At 41.6% G+C, this 22,882-nt stretch overlaps 2 long non-coding RNA genes across 17 annotated transcripts in view; one reads left to right on the top strand and one right to left on the bottom strand.

Annotated features, from left to right (window-relative positions):
• Nucleotides 1-22,882, top strand: part of LOC144297977 (uncharacterized) — a 252,549-nt gene that overhangs the window by 182,464 nt on the left and 47,203 nt on the right. For 3 of the 14 annotated variants that reach the window (XR_013364980.1, XR_013364968.1, XR_013364949.1), the window contains one exon: nucleotides 21,123-21,390. The exons of 6 other annotated variants lie outside the window; for them this stretch is intronic. This is a non-coding gene — a long non-coding RNA (uncharacterized LOC144297977). Of the gene's footprint in view, nucleotides 1-10,157; nucleotides 10,298-21,122; nucleotides 21,400-22,882 lie in introns of those variants that run through there. 5 more of the 14 variants (XR_013364978.1, XR_013364967.1, XR_013364979.1 and 2 more) reach the window with 5 other exon arrangements.
• Nucleotides 771-13,814, bottom strand: LOC144297979 (uncharacterized). Of its 3 annotated transcripts, none has more exons than XR_013364993.1 (3): nucleotides 13,382-13,814; nucleotides 12,755-12,963; nucleotides 771-1,024 (listed from the first exon to the last, which is right to left on the bottom strand). It is a non-coding gene; the product is annotated as an uncharacterized LOC144297979 (long non-coding RNA). The 3 variants fall into 3 exon arrangements; XR_013364994.1 differs by lacking the exon at nucleotides 771-1,024 and having other exon boundaries at nucleotides 12,526-12,963; nucleotides 13,382-13,504; nucleotides 13,621-13,814; XR_013364992.1 differs by lacking the exon at nucleotides 771-1,024 and having other exon boundaries at nucleotides 12,526-12,963.

Here is a 22,882-nt window from a genome sequence, read left to right as displayed (position 1 = left end):
AACAAGAAGCCAGACACAAGAAGACATCTGCATAACTCCATTTATATAGAGCTTAACAACTGGCAAAATGATCTATGGAGTTAGAAGTCTAGAGAGTATTTACCATTCGTAGGAGTAGTGGTGGCTGGAAGGCGACACAAGAAGTCCCCTGGGGTGCTGGTAATTTTTTTTTCTTATCCTGGGATCTGGTTTTACAATTGTGTTTGATGTGTGAAAATTAGTCAAGCTGTCCTACTTTTTCTTTGTCCATTTTGTGCTCCAATAAAAAGTAGAGATAGTAGAAGAGGAAGGGAGGAGAGAGGAATGAAGGAAAGAAAGAGAGAAGGGAAATTTTATGAATAAATGAAGATGTCAATCAAATGAAATGAACTTTTTTAAAAGTTCTGCATTTTTATGAAATCCCAAGTCCCACAATTTACTTCAGCTTTTAATTCAATAGAATTGTAAGAACTGCATCTGAGTTGGCATAAAATCCTAGTTAGTTAGCTTGGGGAATTTTACCAAGCTTTATTTTAAATCTAAAATTATATCCAAGTGAATTCCCCATGTTTGTAAAGCCCAGCGCGGCACCCCTGAGAATGGATGTAATCCTTTTAACCATCCACATAGCCCTTAGGGAGCAGATGAGCGGTTCTAACCCATTCAGCTTACAACATACTTCTATTTAGCTTGTCAGTGGATTCCTGACTGTCAGTTGTACTTAAAGGAAGCAGGTATGATTAGGTATAGACATTTTTCCCTTCGCAGGTGGTAGAAATAATAGGTGCACACAGCTCCCACTAATTTACAGTGATTGGATTTTATTCACAAGTTCGTAGTTCAGTCTGACAGAGTTCACCCTGCAATGGCCACATCATTCAGACCTTTTCTTTGCTAAGTTGCAAGGTTCTGTTTCTTCCTCATGTCACAGAGGTGGGATTGATCTGTGTGTGTTGGCCCAGGGTAGACATGTGGAGATCAAACTTGAGCTTTGTCAAACAGATGGTAGTCCTCTGCTGCGGAAAATGACTTTCCCCTCCTTTTCCTTAAGGCAAGTAAGAATTTTAGGAGTTACCATAGTGTTGAATTTCAGATCAGGTAAACTGACAAAGAGCCCTGCTATGAATCAGTGTTTCATTTTGTACGTTTTGGCAGCTCCTCGAAAGCAGAAAGTAAGCCTCAGACTGTCAGCCGTTGTGGTTGTGATTCCTTGATGTTGATACTAGATATGAAAGAACATTGTGCATTTGATTTGAAAGGGGTGTGTGTGTATGTGTGTGTGTGTGGTCAGTACATTAGAAATAACTTGAGGACAAATAACCACTATAAGAATCACAGGTCATAAGTCAGCAAGTAAAAATATTTGAATGACATCGCCTAGCTGCTAACCTTTTCGAGAAAGGTACACACCTTTACTTTTATAGACAGCTGAAAGCAATTGTGTCTGTCCCATATGCTTCTAAAGTTTATAATTGTCTTTGGTGTGCATATGAGGCTATGTGTTCACATATAAATTCAATTGTCAGAGCCTCATCTGTGAGACGAAAACATTCAGCAGTGTTTTATTAGTGGAATGCTCAACAACTGACCTGATGCCTTTCCCTTATGACTGATTAAAATTCCCCTCTAAGGTATTTAGAAGGATTTGGATTCCCTCTAGATACAGGACCTATGTCTTCTGTTTTGTGCTTCAATACTACTTCAAGACAAAAATGCGCCAAGGAATTATCTGCCTTTAGTTGTTAGCAGTTAAATATTAAAGTGCATAAATTTCAGATTCCTTTCTATAGGTTGGTTATAACTGCAAGGGAGTGTAGCTATAGGCTTGTGGGAGGAGTGAACTGCAAGGAAGAAGGGAGAAGGAGATTTTCAAAGGAGTAAAACAATCTGTTAATATGTTGTTAATCATTGGAGAGGAGTCACAGTCTCCTTGTAGAATCTGAGTTAAGACGATAGATTCCTTAGGAAAAAAAAATACATGCATGTGTGTAAACAGCAAGTGTTATAACTGTATTAGTTTGGATTCCCCCAGAACTGAACCTAAGGGAAGGATTTGAGAGCAAGTAGTTTATTCTGACAGAATAAGGAAGGAACTGAGCTTAGGTGATAGGAGGGGTTGAGATGGGGAAGGGAACAGGCAGGTATTTAAGGATGTTATTATTAAGGTACTTTCCACAAAGATGAGTGAAACTTAAGTCCATGAAAAAACTCTGAAAAATGGTGCAAAACAGATAGCTTAGTATTTTCCTGCCCAAAAGAGCCCAACATTCATCAGTCCTTGGTTAGCGTGGCCCTTGGTAGGACATGAATTCGTAGGTGTGTCTCTTGGCAGTGTGTAGGGCAAAGGGGGTTCTCACAGCCCAAAGGTGGTTCTATGACAGAGATGCAGCTGTTAGCTGTGTGATATCAGGCTGGTCTGCACAGAAATGGTGAACAAGAATGAGGGGAGTGTAGAGAGATGTAAGTCTTCCTGGACCAGTTTCTTAATTCTGATTGTGAGGAAAGGGACACCTAACGGTAAGATGGCCAGTTGGGAGATGACTTTACCTATTCACATCTTTGAGAAGGGCCAAGTTATATGCTCAACAGTGTTTTTAAATTGTAAACTTATTCTAGAAGGAAGGGATTCAGTGAGTCAGTAGATACCTTTAAAAAGATTGTGAGGAGTCCAGGGGATGCTTTAAACTCCTCTGACTCACTGTGTCTCATAAGGGCAGTCACATGACCTTTCTTTATGAGAAAGTCTTCATCTAGGGAATGGTCTAACAATGGCCTTTATCATTCTGAAGACAAAGGGTGCCCAAGCCCATGATGCCATGAGACTAGTAGCTTCAACATCCCTCTGTGATGCTCTTCCTATATGTAATCTCCTTTACCCCAAGCAATGACTTGAGTCAACAGGGCAATCCTATCTCAGACTTTAGGAAACTGAGTCTGGAACATCAAGATGATGTACCAGAATCACCCAGTGAGTCACTGTCACAGTAGGAATTAGACACCAGAAGATCTATATTCTAGGGCATTCTTCAACTCTCCAGGCCTCACCATCTCCTCCTGGAAATGAGTGTTAATAATAGCCTTGGCCCTCCCATGAGCCAGAATGACTTATTCACAACCTGGGGACAGAGTCATCCAGGGGAGGTGAGTTAACTCTTTCAGGCCATCATTCTATGACAAAGGCCAGTCAAAAAGGCCTGGGAAATGGTGGTAGTACATACATGCATTATTCCTGTGTTCCTTGGTCCACTGTCCCCACTAAAAAAATAATTAGAAGAAATGGTAGATCCGTGTTAGGTCATGATGGTGGTGGTAACATAGGGGAGGGAATTACAAACAGAGGGGAAGTGTCCCAAGACCCAGGGAGAAATCTAAAGTAATATAATAATATGTCATGATCTCTCTCTCAGAGCCAAAACTGTGCTTGACCCATTCTGGCAATTATTATAACATTATATTTTCTCAAAAGCCAAGCCTCCTTCTCTTTCTCTCTTTTTCACACACACACACACACACACACACACTCACACTCACACACAGAGAATAACAAGCTTTGCAAAGTGCAAACATTTCCATTGCTGCCAAAGGTCAGGCTGAGGATGAAGCTCGAAACCTCGAATTTGTCCAGCTGTCATCTCCCAGTCTCCGTCAATACTGTGAATGTCCAGTTCTATCCCGAACATACCTACAAATACATCTACTTGGAAAATACTGGCACATAAATTTAGAGAGGTTTAAAGTGGGAATGAATACCTCAACCTACGGAGTGGAAAAAACCTGTGCCCTGCTCCTTGTGGGCAACCCAACCTGTTTGAACTGCTAAAAACACTCAGGGCAAAACAAGGAGAGCTGAAAAAAATAAGCTTTTAAGAAAACAGTTCTCTCAATATTCCTAAGTTTAATGGCTCAATATTTAGCATGTGTTTCATAACTCCAGCTTTTTTTGGGCGGAGGTAGGTAGGGGAAATGGGAATATAGTAAAGGGTTTTCAAAACACTTGCTATTTGTAAGGCTTCTTTTTTTATGTACCATAACGCACGCAGCCTTCTCAGGCTTGGGGTCAAGATGTTTCCTTGCAGTGGAATGGAACACGAATGAGGAAGAGTGGGAAACTAGGTTATAGGCTACCATGGAAAATATGAAGAATCCTGGAAAACGTGAGCCCAGAGTCTGACAGTGGTTCCAGGGTTATGGGAAGAACTCCTTTTCCCTCTTTCCTCTAAATACCTATCAGGATCCCTGGGCTGTGGTGTTAACAATGAATTATCAATGGGTCATTCACCCAAGGAGCTTACAATCCAGGGGGACAGATAAGACAGGCAGATGGAAAGACAGGGAGACCAAATGTCACAACAAAGTGAGAAGGGCTGCTGCCGAGACAGTTGACTGTAGCAGAGACAGACTGTGTCTCTGTTTATCTTTAGTTCTATTACTTGCTGGCTGTGTGGTTTTGGAAAGCTACTAAACCTCTCTGGCCTCAGATTCTTCATCTGCCAAGTGGAGATAATGGTACTACCCAAAAATGTGTTTGAGGTTTCATGAGAAATTTATGCAAAACACTTTGAACAGGGCCTAACACGTAGTAATTGGTCATAAGTGTTAGCCATGACAGTGATTTCATAGGAAGGGATGGGGCTGGGTGGAGGCTTTATAGCAGCAGGAGTGTTTCAGCTGAGTCTTCAAGAAAAAGTAGGCACAATCCAGATAGACACAGAGTACCTGCTTGTTGGGCTAAAAGGATGATTCAAACAGGGGAAGAAGAATATGAAAAGGATTGTAGGTGGAAAAACCCAAAGATGTTCAGGGTAAGAGGAAGACCTTTGGGGGAAGGTAAAGAGTGGTGGGGCCACAGTGTGTAGCCCTTCCCAGACATAATGTGGTATCAGTCAGTGTTAAGGAATAATGCAAGTATGAGCCGAATTTTGGGTTGACCTTTAACAACTGGATTCGATGCTTTATTTGAAATGTTAAACCTCAAATTTCTTCAAAAGATAGTTGCTTTTATTGTTTCTGAGAGGGCTGAATCTCCCTGTAGGGTCATCCAGGGACCTCATTATTAGCTATAGATGGAATGGTTGTGGATTTGGGAAGATGAAAATTGAAATGCAGACAAATTTCACAATTTCACAAAATTGTGAAGAGTGGCCCTTTGGAAGCTTTGAAAGAAGTGGGCAGGGAACATTTGGCAAAAACTTTCATGTTGATTGAGTGACATGTACAGGGAACTTCTGGTGGAAGGAGTTTCAGTGGCAATTCCCATTGGGAATGGGGTATTGGTGGGAGAGCAAAACTGCCTGAGCAGCCTTTTACAAATACACAATAACCTTTGGCTCTTAGGATGACAGAGTTGGGGGTGGGTTGGGAGATCCAGTGAGGAGCTAGAATGAAAAGAATCCTGAGAAAGAGATTGTTAGGAGTCTATTAAAATACCACCTTGTTAACCTCCTTATTTCCCTCTACTCACATTTCTGGCAGGTCTAATTTCACCCTGTTCCACTAATCCATATAATACAATGAATTTCAGAATGCGTACAAGTATTCTCCATGGCTGTTTTACCCTTATCAACTCATACATACCTTCTCTGATCTAAAACCAGAAGCTAATCTGCTTTTCATTCTGTGTGAAGTCCACAATTGACGGAATATCCAGGTGAGGGAGAGACTTTCCATTCTTCACATACATCTAGTGCTGTGGGGCCTTCATGCCAGCCTTCTGGTCCCATACGTGCTTGGTAGGAATGCTGCAATCTCCTGTTAGTCCAAGGTCAGATCTCTGCTTATTTTCGATATCTAGAATTTCGACTTCGGTTTTCACCTCATATTTGTTTACTAAATCAGACATGTACCCACTCTTGAGTGTGCGCATACACACACACGCGCACACACACACACACACACACACACACACATACTTACCAAACAGGAGTGATATCTGATTCAAAGGAGCGTAGCCTCCCAGAGATTTCAGGTCTAGGTAAAGCTAACAGCAACATACTGTATCTGTGATTTGGCATGATGGTTGTTACTATTCCTTTATGCTGTGAAGCAATACTATTGTGTCATGTTTAATGATTTTCTTTTTTCTTTTTTTTTTTTTTTGTTTAATGATTTTCAATTGCACAACTTTGGATTTTTTTTAATGGAATTTTGATTTAATCGGTGATTTTTTTTTCAAGAGCTAGAAGCATATTTTTGGTACCCTCAGAATTTGATCCAAGACCTGCTTCAGATACAGATATCCTGTCACATTCTATGACAACTCTCTTTGAAATTCATGTAACTTTTGTTTCCTGAACTTTCATTTGCTTTGTGTTAATTTTAGGGGGGTTTTAATAGCTTGCCTCACTTTGGAAGCTTCTTTTTAACTCAGAAAAACACAAGAGAATAGTATAACAGAGACTCATAGAGTAAGATTGCAAAATTAACATATGTTAACATTTTATCATATTTTCTCAAGATAAATGATGTATATGTCAACATAAACAAACATTGCTGATAGAATTAAAATTCCTTTCACTTCCTTTGTTTTTATAGGTGGGTTGCAATTTCAGTTTTTTGAGAGAAAAATTAAGACTTAACGTGACTTCGAAAAACATCTCTAAGTTTATGTGACTTTTTAGGCAAGTTACTCTTCCTAGGCCTCTGTTTCTTCATCTGTAAAATGGGAATAAAAATCGCATCTATCTCGTAAGATTGTTGTGGGGCTCAACTCAACTCATACACATGTCTGATGTCTAGTAAGATCTAAATAAATGCTAGCTTTTTTGTTGTTGTTGTTTTTAATTAACATACTTCCTCACCGGTTCACAGTCCAGTGCAGAAGCAAACAAATCTTTACAACACAGTGATAAGTGTTGCAGTAGAAGTTAATGCAAAGAAATGTAGATAAGAGAGTGAACAGAGAGGTGAGGAAGGCTTCACAGAGGAGGGCTGAACTTTGATCCATTTCCTGGAGAAGAAATCTGGTTTCATCAAGTGAAGAGAGAAGTCATGCAGGCAGAGGGAGGAGCCAGTGCAAAAGACAACTACATAGAAACGGGCTTTTGATGGTGAGCTTGCAGGCTCCACTGTGTGGTGGGTAGAAGGGAAGGAAAGAGAGGTGGGCCAGGCGGTGTGTTGGGGCATGAAAGTTTCCATAGATAGCATTGCTGACCACAGAAGGTACATTTCCATGTGTTTGTGGATATATGAGCCTGTTTCTTTCTGGGAACTTAGATTTCAAAGTTGGAGATTATTACATTATTTTTGAAAAGACTTATCCTTATTACTGTCCTTTCACCCTGATATGTTCATTCCTGTAACCTTGGTAACTCACTGATATGCCTCCAGGGGGAGGACCCTCAAATGCAGTCAGGCTACTGTGAGTTGTAATGCCATTAACATTGACAATCAGGGCCACTGGGCATTGGACATGAATTAAGGGCTCTGCAATCTGCAATGGCCCTAATATAGTCTAGAAGATACAATATTGCTTCTTGTGCATCTATTACCCAGCTCGACCTAGTGAGAAGGTGCAAGGTCTCTGACTCAGAGAGTGCTATGATATCATCCTGGCTCTGCTCTGCTGATTTCTTGCCATTTGGTCCCCAGGACCATTCTCTCTTCTTTTCTACCCTGCTCTTGCATCAGGAGACTGATGCCTGGGGGCTGTACGCCAGTCCCCTTGACCCTCTGGCTTTTGTTAGGTTCAGGCTACCAGAGGGTCTCACAGGAAGTAGGAAGGCAAGAAGAGACAGAGAGGTTGGGATATTTATTCCTCTTCCTTCTTCCAAGCTTCTCTCTAGTTCTGGTGGTGGCTGTGCTCCTTGGTGGCTAGAGCTCCTGCCAGGTGGCCCCTCTTGTCTGCTTCTGCCCTCACCAGGCTCCAGTGACATCCTTTTCTGCCATTGCCCCCTTAACTCTCCACTGTTGCCACTTCCAATGCTTGGCCATACCCTGGCTGTTCCTTTAGCTCTGCCCACATGTCCATAAAAAGCACCTTTATTAAATTTTTCTCAGTGACTCTTTTGAACATGTCCCCTCTTTCCTACTGAGACCTTGACCAAACCAACTGTATACTAGTTGTGCGGGACTTTCACTCTTGGGCTGACTCCCCAAATGCAAAATCAGGATAGTGTCGTTCTCTGCCTCCTAAAGTTGTTTATAGGTAATGAGGAGATTCTATGTTTTGATAATATTTTTGTAAAGATTTTATTTATTCATCATAGACATATATATAGAGAGAGGCAGAGACACAGGCAGAGGGAGAAGCAGGCTCCATGCCGGAGCCCGACGTGGGACTCAATCCCGGGTCTCCAGGATCACACCCTGGGCGAAAGGCAGGCGCCAAACCACTGAGCCACCCAGGGATCCCCTGTTTTGATAATATTTTTAAAGCCTCTAGCACAGTGCCTGACACACAGAAGGCCTTTTATGAATATCATATACAATTGTCATCACAGTTATTACTAAGATTGCTTTAATTATTTTTCATTTAGAATCAAAGGATGTCAGATCTAGAAAATACCTGGGACATTGCCAAGGACAATCCCAACATTTTATATTTGAGGAAACTGAGGCCCAGAATGCTTGGGTAAATTCACATAGCTAATTAGTGGTAGAACTAAGGATAGTATCAGCCTACATTGAAAGAAGGCCAGATGTGTTTACATCAATTCTGTTTAACATCTTTAATGAAGGTGTTGATTCCTTCAGTGACGTCGCCCACTTGTTTTAGAAATGAGTTACATAAGCCCAACTCCCACCACTAACACTTTATTTGCTCCCTCTGAGAAGAGCATCATACTGTCCCAAAATAAGCAAGAATTCAAGAGAAAACCCCTGTTTCATTTGCTCCTGCTCCCCGCTGCTGACTCATTCACTCCTGGACCTCTGAGCTCCAGCACATCAATCATCCATCCTCAGAAGAGCGCTGGTCAGTCTCACAAGCTCCAGCTCTGCTGGAGCTCAGCAATGCTGCCCTTGGGGCTCTGCTGCACCACAGGGGAGGACACTTTCAGGTTCTCTTCTGCACAGATGGTGGTACCCAGCTGATAATCCTAGCCAGCAACTGCCCTTTTGCGTTTTAGAATCCATGGTAGGCCATCCTGGTGGAGACAGAGCCCAAGCAGATATGTCTTTTGACCACACACTTTTGAAACAATTAGATAAACAGTGAACCTTGGCTTCGTCATCCTATTACTAGGCATTCAGGTCTTTCCAAGTTTTAAACAAACAATGCAAATTGCCATACATTTCAGGATGATGATGTCTACTTCTGGGGCAAGTAAAGAATTCCCTTCCAAAGCTCAAATAATAAGTGCTTAATTGCCCCCCCCAAAAAAAAAAAACAGTAATAAACTTTATTATTTTTTTTTGTAATAAACTTTAAATTACTTTCTTCTCATTACTCCCCAAACATGCTTTTGCCCAGTCTGTGTGTGTCTGTCAGGGCCGAGCTGACATTACCTGATCCTATTGCACAGAAAGCCTGTGTTTGTGAGATGCCCAAATAAGTGGTTGATTCAGGGAAAAAAAATATTAGTCAAACCATTTGTTTCACTGAATTAATGAATCAGTTCAGGTAAAGTAGGCGAGCTTGTAGCCCAGAGTAGGCAAAGCTGCGTGTCCCAGGATGATCTCTCCTGCCTGCATTACAGGGAAGGCTGGGCTCTTGGGGCAAACTTGAAGGAACTGCTTTGGGCTCAGGGCAACATTCTCTCTCAGCAGCTTGTTCTTCACCATTTCTAGCAGACGTTTGAACTCCCTTCCCACACCACCTTCAACCCAGCTGCTAGAACTTCTCACCCTACAGTGCTTGAATGTCGAAAGAGAAAGCTAAGCCCTGAAGACTCTCTTGTTTCTTTCCTGATTTGAATCATGTAATCTTTTAAAACAAACTCACCCAAAAAGTAGGGAGACATTTGCTGTGGTATCTAAATGGCAGGGATGAGAAAAAATAAATGAATGAGTGAGTGAATGAATGAATGAATGAATAAATAAATAAATAAATAAATAAATAAATAAATAAATAAATAAAATAAAATAAATGGCAGGGATGAAGAGAAAGCTAAAAAGTAATAAAGGAATATTGAGAAAACCAGTATGAAAATTTCAAAAGTAGAGGAAGGAAACTACTCCATGTAACACACCTACTATGTGTCAAACATGTTCACATGCATTATCTTATTGAATTCTTACAGTAACCCCGTGAGATCTGTGGGACCAGAGCACTTGCATGCAGTGGTTGTTGTTCACTGCACAACAGGTACCAGGAAGGGTATGGGGCCTTGGAACCTAGCCTACGCTCTGCCCAACATGCTGTGGATCAGCCTGGAGAATGGTATATCTTTTTCTAATTTGTACAAAGGCATGATATTAGTTTGGCTTCTTCAAAAGCAGGCCTCGAGCAGGGATTTAGATGCCGGCAGTTAATTGGGAAGTAATTCCTGAAAGCACAGTGGGGAAGTGAGGTGAGAAAGGGAAGGAAGGCCAAAAAAGGGTGAGCTGATGAGTGGTTATCCTTATGAGCAACTGAGGGTTAATTTCACCTTGGACCTTCTGAGACACCATGTGGAGCATGCCTCAGAATTTTCCTAGTTGGGGGCAAAGAACCTAGGATACTTCTTTTTCCACTCCCATCCCTCTTAAGGTAAGGGTTGCTCCTGGGGCATTAATGCCTTGGCACATGGGTCAAGCACAATCCTGATACCAGAGACCAACCTCAGGGAGAAACACATACAGGAGGCCATCTGTGTGTTTGGAAACTGCCTGCAGGTGACCTCTGCTCGGCCAAAGGGCTCTAGTTGGGCTTAACAAGCCAGAATACTCAGAGAAGCAGGTAATCTGCATGCAGACATGTTTTGGTCCATTGGACATCTGTCAAATGTTACTTAGAGTAACTTAGTTACCCTAAGTTACTCTTAGGGTAACTAAAATGATCATAAAAATATCAATTGTCCTGAATGGCTAAAGATTAAATGTCAGAAGGCTGGGTATCTGGCCACATTCCAGATATGGGGTCATCATTTTTATCACTTACATGAATTCTCAATAATGAATAATACCATTTTAGAATATAAATAGACTGAATTTCCCCGGCATGTAAAAGTTTTACTTACATTTTTCCACCTCCCTGAATTTGTTCACTGGGAATAGGTTGCCTAGTGGGTAAATGAAGATAACTTAAAGAGCTTCTGGCACATCTCAAAAGCTTCCTTGCTGCCCCTGTATGTTGTGTAGTATTTATGAATCACAACATGGCACACACTGAACACTCTAAAGGAATGTGTCCAGAAATGTTGTGCAGATTTAGTGTGTGGTGGTGTGCGTGTGTATGTGTGCGTGTGTATACACAGATGTCTGTATTTATACATTTGGATCCTTCCACCATCTGCCCACTAGGACTGTGTGAATTGTCACCCCTGTCAACCCTTTGGAAGCCCCTAAGCTCTGCATTGAACACTGGGGCCAGGGCTGTGCTGCCCATGGTGGAATCCGCAGCCATGCAATAGCTCCTGCTGGGACTCTGAGCAACTAGGAACTCTCCATGTTCCGAATGGTGACTTAGAGCTTTCACACTGTGGTGCTGTTTTTGTTGTTTCATGTTAATATGCCCCAAGCATTTCATATTCAAAGAGGGAGAAGAAGACAGGAAAGAAATCAAGTCCAGTTTCATGCAGCAAGGCACAGTGTGAGCAGCATCACACTATGATACTAAGGCTAAGAATTTTAAGTATTTGAGTGACAGTTGTCTTAGGATTGTGTCAACTGTCCCATTTTAGGGTGAGGAAAACAAGGCCCAGGCAACTGATGTGGCTCATTCAAGGCCACAGAGATGGGTCTCTTCTATGCTGGGAGGCCCGGGTTCTCTCAGGCCCTGTCAGCAGAAATTTAACCTGTGAGCTTGGGAGCCACTTGATGTGTTGGTTTTTCTCTATGTATCTCCTCAGATGCATCCTCTGCCCTTGCTTGCCTGGCTCTGTGTCCAGGAAGCTGGACCACCCCCTCTACCACCTAGCTACCAGCTGATGCCAGAGAAAGGTTGGGGTATTTAGTCTCTGTGTTCTTTCTTTGGTTTTTGTGGTGGCTATGCTCCTCAGGAATGGCTATGACTCCAGTCAGGTGGCCTTCCTTCTAAGGCTGCGGTTCTTATGGGATTGCAATCATAATTCCTCCTCCATTTTGCTGTAGATGTGAGAGTGGCAAAGGCACCCCACTGTTGTTACCCCATGGATGGCTCACCCAGCTCTGTTCCTTCATCCTTCCTATATATCTGTATGCATTCCCTTCGTTAAAATCTTTATAAGAAAACTGTCCGAGCAGGCTGGGAGCTTCCTGGCCAGAGGATATACTTAGGGAAGAGTTTTTCCTTTGACAAATGGGGATTAAAAACTGTCACTTAGGATGAAATAGGTAAAGAAGGTTAAGAGGTACAAGTTTCCAGTTAGAAGTAAAACATGGAGGTGAAAAGCAAAGCATAAGCAATATACTCAATGTGCTGCAATAACATTATATGGTGAGAGATGGTGCCAGAATTATCATGGTGGGCAGTGAGTACTATACAGACTGTCAAATCACTATGTTGTATATTTAAAATCAATATAACTTTGTATGGATACTATACTTCAATACTAAATTTTAGAAAAACTGTCCACTTAGGTTTTGGTGAGGGTCAAATAAGGTCATGTATGTAAGCATGCTGTGTATAGCCCAAATGCATGCTTGTTTTAACCAGAGATTTTTCACCCAGCCAGTTTATGCCTTAATTAGTTTTCATATCAGCATACAACAGTAGCACCTCAACTGTCCTTCTCCATCTCTCAGGTCACTCAAATTGATGTCTCATGGCAGAGTCTTCCAGTTTTCATTTTGAAGGCAATGAAACTGCACACCAAACCTTGATCTTGTTGCAAAACAGTGAGACATCCTGCATTTTGGTGTTATACCAGACAGCTGTGCACACTGATCTGCAAAGGATGCCCTGCATCTCCTGCCTCCACTTTTCACCTGAAAGCCAAACCAGAGTGACTCACTGATGCAAGAAGGGAAACAAGTTTTCAGTTAGTGGGGTGTCTCCAACAATATTCCACTTAAGAGTTCTGAGGGGCACCCGGGTGGCTCAGCAATTTAGCGCCTGCCTTCAGCCCAGGATGTGACTCTGGAGTCCCAGGATCGAGTCCCACATCAGGCCCCCTGCAGGGAGCCTGCTTCTCCCGTGCCTGTGTCTCTGCCTCTCTCCCTGGGTCTCTCATGAATAAATAAATAAAATCTTAAAAAAAAAAAAAAAGAGTTCTGAGAACAAGATCCAGGACCAGCCTCGGGAAGAAGACAGACAGGGGATGTCTGTCCTAAGGGACCCCTATTCCATAGACCTCACCCCACTCTGCCAATTTTCACTCTCTCCCTGGTCCCTACTCCCACTTACCTCATCTCCAGGATACTGACTCCCAGTTCTGAGGAATTCACAGAAGATTAACCCATGTTCCTTCTATTCTAGTCAGGAAAATTTCACTAACAGCTGGGAATACCCAAAGCATGCAGGTACTTTCTTAGGTATAGGGAAGGCAAAAATGATCAAGACATGTTATTTCATCTTTGCCAACAAATACCATTGTGACTATCTGTGAAATTACCTAATTAATTAAGATAAAAATTCCAAGCAACCTGCTAATCAGAGGGGGCCCTTCTGGTTGATTCTGGCTATGCTTTGTGGTGGTTAAGGGTAATGATTTGAGAGCCAGTCTGCCCTCTTCCAAATTCTGCTCTACCATGTACTTGCCCTGTGACTTTGAGGGGGTAACTTAACTTCTCTGTCTAGAGAAGTGTGCAGGAGCCAACTTGAGAAAACCAGTTGTGCAGACTTCTTTCCAACCCTGCATTCACTGACATCACATTGGTAGTTTAAAATCTTTTGTGACATAATGCAGGTTTAGCCAACATTTAGTGGTGAAAGTGACACACTGGGGCCCTTTCTGCCTGGAGAGTCAGTGGTTAATGTTTCCCAGCACACCACTGCCTCTTTCCTTATATTTCTTTGTCTCTTAGAATGGAATGAAACAGTATCTACTTCATTGGATTGCTGTGAAGATTAAGTGATATCGAAGACATACACACTGCGTGGTGCTTGCTAAATATATATGCCCTGCTATTGTGACTATTTTCATAGTCAATGGAGTTTCTCCTTGGGACTCTTTTGGCTAATGATGCCAAGACCAGATATACTAGAAGTTACAGGCTCTGCTGGCCAAAGGGTTGACGTGCCTTCTAAATCCCTATCTAGACTACTCTAAGACTCAGTTTTCCAAAACAAAGCAAAATACATACATACACACACACACACATACATACATACATACATACATACAAAGCAAAATAGAAAAGTAACTCCTTGCTTGAGAATGACTCAGCTCCCTTTTAGGGGAACATGACTCCACTTCTCAGGAATCAACAGTGATTAGTGATAGAAGGAATAACCCCCTTGACCCTGTGTGATCATCAGACCGCTGGGGAAGGAAGGAGCTTTATGATTAAGTGCTGACCTGCAAAAACCACCAGCACAGGTGTCCAGCAATTTCACCCTTGAGAAGCTGGAGTTGAGTTTCTGGGGTTGCTTGGGAGGCTCAGGACATACTGCAGGGTAATAGGAAGGACATGGGGTGAGAAAAAGGTTCCTGCCAAGTTACTAGGAGACACATGATAGCTCAACTGGGAACGGAGAGTCAGGTTTAATATTGTTTCTGTTCCACACTTAATAATTGAGGTCAATGGTTTATCAAGTCGTCACTGAGAGCCACCGGGAGGCCAGGCTTCTAAGTGCAGAGAGGCAGCAGGGAAGGCTGAGGCTGTGAGAAATATAATCAGAGCTTACAGCACTAACCCTTCACCTGTTGATGTGATTGGGAGACATTCAAAAGACCTTTGGCCCTTGACTTCTCTCTATGTCCAAATTCCCACTATTATGTTAGGTCTTGAAGAACCTTTGGAAACTAGTGCTTCCTCCCCTCCTCCGTGAAGTTAAAGTTGCCTTAAAGACAAGTATCATATCCTTGCACATATGCTCCTATCTGATCAGTTACCATCTGGGATCCCATATCTGGAAGCAGGATCTAGAAACTGCACACTGGATAGTCACACTCTCTTTAGATGAGATGTGTGAGTGATGAAAAGTGGAAAAAGACTTGATTTAAGGGATGATTGTGGTCTAATGGACAACTACATAAGACTGTGGGAAGCCCAAGGGTATATCTTCTCTTGGAGAATAGGGTTCTGGGTACAAGGAGGGCTGAATGAGGCAGAGAGACTGGCTAATGTGCAAGATGGGAGCTTGAGGTCAGGGGTAGGGGCCCACAGGAAGCACAAGGGACGCAGCTGTTTGCTGGACTTTTCTCTTGTGCTAACTGGTGGGTTAGAAGGCTCAACAGGAAAGAAACTTTTGATAGCAAGCAGGGTCAAAAACGGGAAGGGCACTCAGAGGGCAGTAGCCATGGTGGGGCTCCATGGCCTTGTTGGCAGAAGGGAGAGTATATTTTTGAACTGTGGATCTCGTGAGCAGACAGAAATCAGGAAAGGGAAGCTGAGCATTAATCCTACATAGATCATAAGCTAATGGCACTTATTTAGTGCTTGTAAATGAAAAGTTGTCAAGGCTTTTTGATGGCCTTGAAACCACAGGCATTAGTAGATGGCCTGAACCCAGTAGAAGGCACATCCATTACCCAACTCTGCTTTAGCATGCTCCCAAATCATTAATACTCCAAAGTTAAGCAAAATATTCATAATAGTGCTCTAATTTAGCCTATATGCAACCCCCCCCCCCACACACACTTCTCTCTCTTTTTCTCCCTCTCCCTTGCACCACCCTCTCTTTTGTCCAGAGAGGCATCTGCCGTTAAGAGCAGAGGTTTTGAATCTTTCAGAAATCACTTGAACATGCAGAAGAGAGGCAATCTTTCCTCTATCCAGTCAATAAATTATGAACACCCTAAATGCCAGACATATGCCTCACACTGGGATGTAATAGTGAGGAGTGAGGCCCAGAGGAATTCCTCATCCTTCTTTCTGTACTATCATTTGGCCTGATTTTTAGGAGGCTTCAGAGCTGGTCATCTCAACTCTCTGGATTCCCATCTTCTGTTTTTTGTTTTGTTTTGTTTTGTTTTTTGTTTTTTTTTTGCTTGCGCTATGGGAAGCAAAGTAAATTCAAATCCAAATTCAAATCCAAGGTGCTGAGTGTAGGAGTTTCCTTTCTAAGGATTCAAACTTTTATTTTTGGTTTCTAAATTTGGCCTATCACCCACTCCACTTTGAATCAACACACAGGAAACATTATCTGTAAAATGATGAAAACACTGGGCATGAACCATGTGAGGAATTCATGAAACAACGGCTGTAAGGTACTCATACAGTGCCTGACATTTAGTGTTGTTATTGGTGTCAGTATTATTTAAAATTGACCAAAACCATACTGGTTATTGGCCCACGGACTATGTATTAACATAGTCGGGGACTGAGTTGATCTGTATATTATTGAAAGTCTGGAGAAAGGCAAACCCTTTATGGGAAGATTTGCTTATTCCTGGTAGATAGGCTTATTCATGCTTCAGACTAGATTTGTGATACACTTCTGCGAATATTTAGTTCTCAGTTTTATCATAAATCTATCATACATGCATGTATTAGGTGAAGATGGTACAGGATTTTGCTTTGAGATAAGGAAGGAAAGAGTAAGAATGTACAAGTAAATGGATTTACTTTGGTGAGTGGCATTTTCTCTTGGCCTTACGATATGTGGCAAGGTTTTTATGGTTGACCTTTGAACTATACAGAGGTTGGGGCACTGATCCCACACAGCCAATAATCCGAGTATAACTTTTAATTTCCCAGAAGCTTACCTACTAATAGCCTGCTATTGACCAGAAGCCTTACCAATGACATAAACCATCAATAACATGCATTTTGTATATTGTGTATATAATATATCATATTCTACAATAAAGGAAACTAGAGAAAAGAAAATCTTATTGAGAAAATCATAAGGGGAAGAAAACACATTTACACTACTGTACTATATTTACTGGAAATAATCCTCATATACATGGAGCCACTCAGTTCAAGTCCATCTTGTTAAAGGGTCAATTTTGTTTTAGAATTTTCAGTTGTTTTTTTCTTTTTTAAAGTGCACCTTCTGAGGAAACAAATCTTTCTATTGACATTGAAAATGAGTCATAAAAGAAGTGTTGGTGCTTTCCTTTTGAGGGATTTTTTTTTTAGTTTTTTTTTTTCCATTAAGTTTCAGCAACAGGAAAATATGGACTTTCAGCATCCACAGGGATATGATAAAATGGAAACATACGTCCCTTGCTTGTGCATTACTACAAACCATGAGAAAACTCACAAGTCACTCATAGACTTTCTAGAAAGGCTGATTGTCAAATAGCCTTCTGCTCCCTTTATTTTTCTAAAACCAAATGGGTATTAGTGTTTCAAAAAACCTAAGTTGATAAAAAGCAGTTGATGGAAGTCCCAGATCGCCTGGGGGTCAGTTATTTTTATTGTGGGAACACCAGAGAGTGGATGAGAGGTGAAGCCATATGCATGGAAGCCTGCCTGCACCTGCACGCACTTCTTGATCTTATTGCCAAGGAGTGATTGAAAACCCCTCCTTGCCTTTTCCTCAACCGTGGCCACATTTGGGCAAATTGGAAATGAAGGAATGGGGCATAGGCAATAACATATGAGTTAAAGATATTTCTCAAAGCTTTGGAAAAGTAGGAGGCTTGCCCAACATTACTGAGGACGCTCCATAGAGACTCATTTGTGGAATCCTGCAGTCTTTCCTTCAACTTTGTAAAATAGAAAGGGCATATCTAAACCTCTGGACATATTTTGACAAAACCAGATATTCCTTCCTGCATCTTCAGTGCCTGTAAGAAGGGACATAGTAAACACTTGTGGGCTGGATAGACTCCATCAGCAACAGAGGCACCCAATTAATTTTTTAATGAACCTGATTAAGTTGTTCAAACATCATGGCCAAGATGCCTGCTTTCAGTTAAAGTACTTGTATTCCAAGGAAGTGAAATAATTTGGCCTCCTTGGCCCTCCATTTCCCCCTCTGCAAACAAAGGGATTGGACTTTATCTGGTTATTTCTAGGTTAATAAAGGAAAGAGGTCAAATTCACTATAGTCAAGGGATTTCATTTGTACCTGGTTTTTAGGTTCCTTTCCCTTCTTTTTAATTTTTCTCTTGTTCTTTCTACTTTCTGCTTCTTCCTCCTGCTTCCCCAATATTTTCTCCTTATGATCATCTACCAGGAAATGTGCAAAGACCTTATCATAGAAACTGTTAGGATGCTGTGTTCCCTGTGAGTTTCTATTTTTATTATCCTCTCTGACCTATATTTTCTTGTTTATTGCACCTTTGGCTATAATTTCTATCCTGGATAAGATGAAGAATAATACTGATACATGTTCTTGTATTTAGCAAAAACCACTTCATTTTCCTTGAGACATCTTGGTCCAGCCACCTTGCAGTATGGCTATTTTAAATACTTCATGTGATGATTAATCATGTGCCTAAAGTAAATAGATAAACCTTGAGATACAGTTCAGCTCAGCAAATGTTTATTCATCATCTCCCATGTGCCTGGCTCAGGAGTTGGGTGTATAGTGGGTACTAAGATGAGTGTGTTCAAGCCGATGATGAAGGAGGCAAGAGAAGCTGAGTGAGAATTTGCTCATGTGTAAGTTTACTTATGTATCATAAGAAAGACCCAAAGTGCTTAGAGGTTTAAAGCAAGGAAGAGATTACGTATGTTTGGGTGGGGTAGGATGTGTTTGGCAAAATCTTTGGGGTTTCACAGGGTGCTCAGGTATGGAATTCAAACCTTCCTCTCTTGGCAGTGGGGTATTGTGGAAGCCCTTTACACCAGGGAATCATGATTCCACTGGTGCTTTGGGAAGATAAATCTGGCAGGAGTGTTTGGAGTAGTTGGGGGATGGGGGGTGGGGGGTTCTGGAAGGAGGCTTCTCTGTGTCTTGCTCCTGGTTATAATACTTCTATGCCAATCCCACTCCAGTGGTTGGAGCAGCTCACAGCTATAAAAATGTGTTGACCCAGGAGGTTTAATATTAACCAAAGTTATAGTCAAAGTCAATTTGGAGGATTCAAGAAAAAATCTGATGCTAATAGAGAAATAGAAGTCAATATTTGTAATGTGAGTCACAGGCTCAAAATAGAAAAGTAAAACACATCACTGCTACAGCTCCCAGAGGGCTGTGGGTTACACAGTGCAGTAGATCTGTGAACCAGGCCTGACCACCCTCTAGGGCTATTTTAAAATTTCCTCTGGCCCCTTCCTCTAATTCCTAAATTCCAGAGCATGATATTCTAGTGGAACTTACCAGATATCCAGGCCTGATGAAGTCATGGCTTGTTTTGAGTGGGCAATGGAAAAAAAAAAGATTGTTTTTTTTCTCTCAGTTGTGTGTAAGCTTTCTAGTGACGTGACATGGAACTAACTTATCATGATTTTATTTTGTAATGCACACTTCTTTCCATGGTGGCTATCACTGTTTAGGTCCTGATCTCTTACCTGTTGCCTATTTTGGAGAAGGCAAGGAAGTGCTATAGGAAATAGAAATGTCCAGGATGACATGAATTTTTTGTTTCATCTGGGGTTTGTTATATTAATACCAGAAATGGGGATGTTGTCCACTTAGGGGCTTTGACAGGTTAGGGAGTGTCTGGAATTTTCCTAGGTAAGACGGTCCATGTGAGCATTGGTCGTGGCTTTGTTCTGGCTCTGATGTTAATTCTGGACTGAAGCTTGACTACGTTTTACTGAGAAAGTTTGGGGAACTGGAGAATTAATGAGGATAAAGGAGAAAACAAATGGCAAAGTGTAGGAAGCACAATCTCTGAATGGATGTTACTTTCTTGACGCGGTGCCTTATTCAGTAGTGGTGTGGAATGTGCAACAATAAAGCCTTAAATTAGCTTCACTTTATCCAATGTATTGGAACATCGTGGAGTCAGATAACATCTTATCATTAATGCCCACAGGAAGAACAACTCATTCAAAACAGAGTCTTCCAGGGCTCCCATGGGTTTGATTCCTATCTGGTGCTTACAGTTCAGACTGTCCTTATATTGAATCCTCTGGAAGGCCTGAGAAATGGGTTATACTCAGTTTCTCCTTGATTCCTTTTTATTTGGTTTGCAGGCATCCCAGCTTCTATAGCTCAGCTTGGACAATTCCTGCTTCAGTGGAGTGCTCATAATACCTAGTGATGAGGACTAGAGATGACCAGACGAAGAAACAGAGTAGTGATGAGGGATGGAGCCAGGGCAGGCTTGACTGGCAAGTGATGGGCAAAGTTGGGCAAATAGCTTATGCTCTATCTTAGAGTTGGCCATTTTTCCATCTTCCTAATCTAGACCTGCTCAAGATTGGGTGGTTTATCATAAGTCACCGATCCCTGACCCAGCATCTGCTTCCTCATCAGCACAATGGTTATAACCACATCTCCCTCCCAGCCTGTTTGGAGAAGTAATTAATGCTTATGAGTGTTTTGAGATCACTGATAAAAGACACTCTACCTGCCCAGGGTGTCATTACATTATTTTATATTCTTCTTTATAGACAGGATCAAGCCAGTGACAATTTAGAAATGGGACAAATTTGTAAAATGTGTGGAGTGAACACCACCTTAACAACTGGATTTGTATTAAACTGGACATTGCACTTGAACTATATACATAAGAAGAGGTGCTAAGCTATGCTTGGGAAATCTCAATTGCTTTCAGATTCGACTGTCAGGTGACATTTAATGACTCTACTTAGACTTCCTCAGAAATGATAAATTATTAAGAGCAAAGCATCAGTACATATTACCCTCATCAAAACAGACTTAGTACCTGGCTTCAGAAATGCCCAAACCACACATGACCTTTTGCAGATTTGTTTCTGTTCCTCTAGAAGATTGTGTATCTCTTTGGACAATAGACAGGATGTATAGTAACTGGTAATTTCAGTTTATTATGCTCATGTGAAAATTGGATAGTCACCAAACCCTTCAGGATAGGATCCTCCTCTTACAAAACTCAGAACTATGATGCATGTGAGGCACAGATTAAGAGGGCTTTTTTTTTTTTCTCCTCAAGGAAGGGGCACTGGCCTGAAAGCTTGCATGGTTATTACAGGATACTTCCATCAGATCTTTCGAAAGAAAGGTGGAGATGACCAAAGGGCAGGAGGTCACCTACGTAATAAGATCCACGTGAGACATTAATTAAAATGGAATGCTGAAGGAGGATACCTGTGTCCTGAACACATAATTCCCAATAAAATTATTCTAAGTTGATATTCATTTCCCTTGAGATTTTTCCAAAAGGCCACATCCCATTACATTTTATTTACCAGAATCTCATGGATAATAAAACTAGAGGATTGGCAAATGTATTGAAATAAATGCAAATATTTTCCACTTGTGCATTTTTTTTCTAGGAGGATAATTTATCCACATTTTATATTATTTTTAACGTGGTCTGTGATCCTTAGGAATTGCTATGCCATGTGAACTAGTACAGAGGAATCATGTATTTGAGCAAAAACGTGGGTGAAGTTTACAAGCAGGATAGATTTGTCTCTGCATGCAGATTAGGCACATTATACTTAGACAATATTTAATTGTATTTTCATTGATGCCACATCCTGATTTTTTATTGTCTTGCAATCCTTATCCAATCATAGCTGCTCAACCAAAGTCTGAAGTTGCATACAAAGTATGTAACCTTTTATCCACTCGAATGTACAAAAAAGCATCCTAGGGGTGTGTCAATCACAGCCTTTCTCAATAGAGAGTAAAGATCATCTCTTGGAATTTGACCTACGGTTGAAGAGGGAGGGGTGGGACAAAGGGTCAGTGTCAAGGTGGGGCTGAACCCATACATTCTAATCAGTTTCTATTTCCCTTTCTCTGCCCCATGCAATGCAACACATAGGTATTTTAACCAAGAGACAGACTTCAGGGAAAGGACAGGTACGGGCTAACTGTAGATCTTGGAACAGGACAGGCACAGAGGAGGAAAAAGGGATATTAAACTCTGAATTGAAAGATGAAGCTTAGAGAATACCCCATGGCCCATGTAATTCAAATGTCTACAGGGTTACCTAGACAGAAGATCAGGGCTGGAAGGTAGGGAGAGAGAAAGAGGATCATTCTATAACACATTTTGTTTTTTTTTAACGTCTTTGAATGGCTGAAGCTTTTAGCTCCCCTTCTACCACATGAACAGTAAATGTGCCATATACACACGGGGCATGCCCCAGCTCCTGTCTTGAGTGGGCCAGGGCTAGCTAGGCCATATTAGGTACCTGGTCTGGTGAAGAGTGAAATTGAATTTGTCCAGAATTTAGGAGCTACTTGACATATCAGCCTGGCTACAGAGAGCAGAGGTTACCTACCAACAGTCTAAACCACATGGTTTATGATAGATTGCTTACAGAGATGACATCCCATAACCTCCAAAGTCTGTACATGTACGCTGCTCCTCTCATCAAGAGGGAGAATCTGTTTCTTTACCTCCTGAATATGGGCTGACCTAGGCATTTGCTTTGACCACTTGAATATTCAGGAAGGGGATGTTCTAGAATTTCCAAACTCAGGACTTAAGACCTATAACTTACTATTTTTTTTAAAGATTTTATTTATTTATTCATGAGAGACACACACAGAGAGAAGCAGAGACAGAGGCAGAAGAGAAAGCAGGCTCCTTGCAGGGAGCCTGAGTGGGACTTGACCCTGGACTCTGGGATCACACCCTGAGCCGAAGGCAGACACTCAACCGTTGAGCCACCCAGACGTCCCAAGACCTTATAACTTCTGCTTTAATCCTTATAACTCTGCAACACCACATGAACA

The sequence above is a fragment of the Canis aureus genome, chromosome 26 (assembly GCF_053574225.1).
Source record: "Canis aureus isolate CA01 chromosome 26, VMU_Caureus_v.1.0, whole genome shotgun sequence".
NCBI classification, from domain to species: domain Eukaryota; kingdom Metazoa; phylum Chordata; class Mammalia; order Carnivora; family Canidae; genus Canis; species Canis aureus.
The sequence above is the reverse complement of the archived record's forward strand: the minus strand, read 5'-3'. Positions and strand labels throughout refer to the sequence as shown.